The following is a 6,012-nucleotide window of genomic DNA, read 5'->3' as shown; positions in this document are numbered from 1 at the left end:
AGCGCCACCTTGTAGCACCAAAAAAAATGAAAAAAAATTAAAATGAATAGAAATATAAATACTAGACCAAAAACAAAGAACAATAATCAGGAAAAATTTCTATAAAAAAATATTTGTTTCTACATATAAAATGTTAAAACCAGAAACGCTTGACTGCTATCTTTCACTAATCAGTTTATTATTACAATATATAAAATTACCAATATGCCATATTTAAAAAAACAGTTATGAACCTTCAGTATAGTTGGAAACCTGAATTGTTTTTTACTTTATTAGTGACTGAACTATATCCAAAATATATAAAATATTTTTTATTTAATAATAACTTTTTTCATCTCGCAAACCCAACTCACAATTTGTAGTTCGAATCCATTTATATTAAGACTGAAAGAGTTTTCGGAAATTCTCATTTAAAATTCGCGCGCTGTATATTTTTCGATATTTTAAGTTTATGTAGTTTGGCAGCACTGTCCTTAATTACTATGCCAAAAATGAGCTCGATCTGTCAGACAGTTCGTTTACGGCAGCTGTTGAAACCAGTTCACCTCAGTAGTGCGTTGCGAAATGTCTTCGACGGTCGTACGACCGTCCTGGAAGGCTTTGTACCACTCATAAACTTGAGTTTTCGATAAAACTGATTCCCCATAAGCCTTTTGTAGCATTCGCAACGATTCTGCACACGAAATTTCGTTCGAAACACAAAATTTGATGCAAACTCTTTGTTCAATATTTTTTTCCATTGTTTTTTTCGCAACGCCCTACTGAGGTGAACTGGTTTCAACAGCTGCCGTAAACGAACTGTCTGACAGATCGCGCTCATTTTTGGCATAGTAATTAAGGACAGTGCTGCCAAACTACATAAACTTAAAATATCGGAAAATATACAGCGCGCGAATTTTAAATGAGAATTTCCGAAAGCTTTTCGGTCACAATGTAGTATATTGATGTTACTTTAATTTTATTTCACAATTCTATTAGATGTTATTCATCATTATGCTAAGAAAATTACTTCTTAATTATATACACAAACCTTACTAATATTACATCTATTTTTAATATTTTTTATGATCCTAATACTTTTTATTTAAATAAATAACTCTAAAAATGGAAATTTAAAGATTGTCTAATTTTTAATTCTGGCACTCCTTTCATCATTCTTTCCACTCTTCGACGTTTTTCATTAACTCACATCACAAGTTTTTCTTCTTTTCTAATCAATTTAAAAATATCTATATCTATATATTTATATAATATAACTTATGTTACAAATATTTTTAATTGTTATGTAAATTGCTTTAGAAACAATGTTGCCAATTGTTTATAATTATTGTAAAAGTTTGATTTGATCTCATATGTAATATCACTTAAAGCCTTTGTAATATGTGCTGAGCGCAATATATTTTATTTTCACATTTAATATTTGTAAAATGTTCCTTTGCTCATATCTTTGAATAATAATATTATTAAAAAAAAACTGTTTTATGTACACTTCATTTGTAGTTGTATTTAATTTAAACTTAACCGGAAAATGTATTTATATATATATAAACTCAACTAATTAATTCATGGCAAAACAAATTAATTATTATTGAAGAAACATTAAACTATAAAAAGGTTAAATATTTTATTTATAATAAATGCTTCTGTGTAAAAATGTATTTATTTAATATTATTAGTTATAATATGTAATTATGTTTATGTAATTATATGTGCATTAAGCTTTGAATAATAAAATATAATATATAATATTTATTTTTTAATATTAAACTGTTTGGCTGTTTTATTTAATACATTTTTTTTATGATTTTGCATATCTGACTTTGGCGAATAGTTAAAAATAAAAAAATACGAAACTGTGTTTTATTGTTATTGTTGTGGTTTAAATTTAAATTTAAAGTTAGAGGGCGCTTTGCTATCATATCACAATTTTATTTACGACTTACACACCATTTTGCATATTTAGAATTTTCTAATAAAATTAAATACAATCCCGCATTTTAATCTATGTATGTACGTACACACATTGTTATGGTGTCTAAATCCATAAATAAACTGTACTCAGAACAATTATATTTTTATTTAAATTTTTAAATAATTAATACATACAAAAATAGTTAACATTTGCACGCATACATATAACTTTACTCTGTACAAATATCATAAACAAGAGATATGAGATATTCTTACTTTAAATGTTAATATAATTTTTTTTATAAAACTTACAATAGTTGTTTTGGGAAGTTTAATTTTAAATTTATGAATAGATAATTTTTTCCCTTATTAAAATTAATCAAAAGATTTTCATTTTTGTAACTTTACTAATAATGAATACTCATTTTAAATTATTTTTAAATAAAACTAAATCTACCGTGTTCTCACTCATATACCATGTGACAATATATTTTGTACAGTAGAATACTGATTTTGTTAAACTAAAATCAAAATATAATCTACCAAAAGATATATTTATAATTTATTGTTTTCTCTAAATATTCAAATATATTGTTCTACAGACTTAAATTAATATTACTTAATTTTGTACAGTAGGTGTGACAAGAACGTAGTAATTGGACCAATTTTGTTGTAACAGATGAATGGTCTGGTGCATTGCTCTATGAAACAAAACCTTTGTTTCAAGCTAACTTATCTCCAAACCTAAAATATAGTACTGCTCTTTATTTGTTTGTCCTAATAAACAAGCCATTATTTAATATTTTCTATTGATCTGAAAAGTATAGAAAATTTTTGGACCCAAAGTCAAAGGGAAACGTTTATAAATTTCTTCATTGCGTCGTAGTACTCAAATTTAAATCCATTTATTCTATATTTAAATTCATTTGATAAAAATATTTCCGTTCGAACCAAATTTGAAAATTTTCAAAGTACAAAATTGTCACCGAGGGAGATCTGGTAAAAGAAAAATGGTCAGGCAAATCAAAAAAATCTTGTAAATTTCAGCAAAAGGGAGTCTTGAAGTTTCAGAAAGCGGTATAAAAAAAGAGAAATAAAATAATATTAGCCTTTTGAAAATGAAAATGTTTTTCATTACGACGTTTCCTAATAGGAAGAGCTGGGATGGAAGTGATAAAACTTGTATTAGTACTGACAGCCTATTGGGCTGAAAGCACCAATACCAAACGATTAGGTATCCCGTTCAACAAGAAATGCAGAAACTGCATGGAAAAATAAACTATTGAATGCTTTTTATGTAAACTCTCAGGTCTGCCAACATTAAGAGATTCTACTATAATAGTCTACAAATTAATGAGCCTGGTAAAAATCCCAATTACATATATATAACAAAATAAATCAGGTTTTTATCAGTGGTAACATGTGTACAGTTGCATATTGTGGCTCAGAACTTAATGTTAATCTGAAGATTTCATTGTTAAGGATGCAATATAATCATCATTATCATTCATAAAATAGCAATATCGAAAAATGATAGATTTTCAGATATAAATATTAATTACAGATGGTTTCCACTTCGTAATGATAATATTTGATGTCAATAAGAGAGGTAAAAAACAACTTTAATTGATATAAGCAATAATTAATCACATCGTAAATAGGATTATGTACTTAAACAAAGAAGAAGAAAATATAAGATTATTATGTTCCATTTAATGGGCATTAGCAAACTTAGAATCTAATTTTAAGATAAATTATCGATGATAGCATTCATTTTAGTTCAGGCTGGTGGAGAATTCCATATGTTACATCTGAGTTTGGATACATGTTCTAATGGTAAATTCAAATAGACAAGAAGAAATATGACTTTTTTAAATTTGTAAATTCTCGTGGGTTTTACGTCTGTATTTTTCAAATATTTATGTAAGAGTAAAAGAATATTAAGAAAGGTGAGAATTAATTAAATTAAAAAAATTCAATTGTTTTAATCCAATAAATATGAAAAATAAATTTTTAATATAATAGTACTGAATTAAACTCATGTAAGGTATGAGTCACTCGATTTTATTTTTAATATTGAATTTGTATGTAATAACTACTAAATAATTAAATTATAATACAATAAGTAACGTTAATTTTTTCTTGCGAAGAGTGGACAGTGATGTTTGCGATTATAAATGCAATAACACAATTTGAAAACAATATCTTTTGCATCATAACATGAAAACTTAATTATTTAAATTATTTCAATCTGTTCTGATCCTGAGCTAGATCTAGTAGTCATATTTAGTTAAATACTATTCCATAAGCAAATATGATACATATCATTTGATGAGTTTAGGGATTTTAATACAATTTACTATTATATCACCACTGAATTACGATAATCTATGATATTATGTTATTCCTGGGTACTAGAGGTTGTGATTCCAATGTAACAAAGCATTCCATCAATAGTAGATTTTTTATAATTAAAATTTACCTTCAGTCTTTCAAATGACCGCCTAAATGTCTTCTTTTTAAGGACGTATTCTAATATCGATTGGGGCATAAGTATATTCTTCCTATCGTATATTAAAGTCGAACTGAATAAATCAAACAAATTAATAGCGTTATGCATTGTTAGCCCATTTTATTTTACTATTTACAGTTCAATAACGCTTTTAATTATCTTTGGCTGCCTGCCAAGTTTTGATTTATCCCATCCATTTAGGAAGTAATTAAATTTTATCATATTTAAATTAAAAAAGTTGACATTTAAGTTACAAAAAACAAATTTAAATAATAAAAATATAAAATTTATTCCTAATTTTTATCATATTATTTTTTATTCGTTTTTTTATGACTAAGATTCTGATATATATAGCCAAATATATAACATTTAATATAATTTAATGGATTTCGGTGCTGCATGTATGTAACCATAAAAATATATTTCAATAAGTAGTGAAAAATTATAATTATTTTGAAATTTAAAAATTTACACATATTAATAATTCTTATCTGAAATGCCGAACTTCACATTCAGCTCCGATAGCTTACGTTATCATATAATGCTTTTGCCATATAATATGTTTTTGGTGAAGGCTAAAAGATTTTCAATGTATAAAAACATAACATACATGGTTCGTAGTTCAATAGTACTCCATAAAATATCGAAATAAAATTTTTTTTTTTGAATTTGTTTAAAGCTTAATTAAATAAACACTTATATATGTGTACTTCTTTCTATATGAATTTCAGTTGTATCAAATTAGATTCAATCAAGAAATTAACACATTTATAGAACAAAACAAAACACCAAGTAATTTCTTAAAGTGAACTACTACAACAACCACAACAACCAAATATAGAACAGCAAAGCAAAGAAAGCCAATTCAAACCTCTCTCAATTTCAATTAGCGTTCATATTGTGGGAGTTAGGATCAATCAGTTCCATACTCCAAGCATCTTTTACCAGAAAGCATATTTAAGATTAAGAAAGCAACAAGACTAACGCGTTATAATGTTAAATCCAAATAATACAGGCACCACCCGTAGAACTTTCTCCAGGAACGTACCTGCACGTACCATACGTGGACGCATGCTGTTCTCTCCGCACCATTATCACAATCAATCGCAGCAGAATCAACATAATCATACATCTCGTAATAACAGCAACAACAACAGCAATAACGGGATAAATGTCGGTAACTCTTGGTATAGCAACAACAACAGGGCTAACAATATGAACATGGATAATTGGAATATGGCTGGGTAAGATAAATTTTTTTCATTTTATTATGAAAATAACTAAAAAAAGAAACAATATATATGACACATATGCTTAGTATATAATAATCCTTTATATAAGTATATATAAATATATATTTATGAAAACAATATATTAATTAACCCTCCCTCCATAAAATCCCCAATGAATCCTGCTAATGATCCACATCTACACCAAAACCCCTATCTTTTTCTTTGTCTCTATTAAACTAATCCAAATTAATAAAAAGCTGAATTTTTAAAACAAATAAAAAATCATAAATATGAAAACAATTGCTTTAGGTTAAAGGGCGAATTTTGTAATTTAATATAAACTTTTGCATTACTTAA

Source organism: Teleopsis dalmanni, chromosome 1 (genome assembly GCF_002237135.1).
Source record: "Teleopsis dalmanni isolate 2A chromosome 1, ASM223713v2, whole genome shotgun sequence".
Taxonomy (NCBI): Eukaryota; Metazoa; Arthropoda; class Insecta; order Diptera; family Diopsidae; genus Teleopsis; species Teleopsis dalmanni.
The sequence above is the reverse complement of the archived record's forward strand: the minus strand, read 5'-3'. Positions refer to the sequence as shown.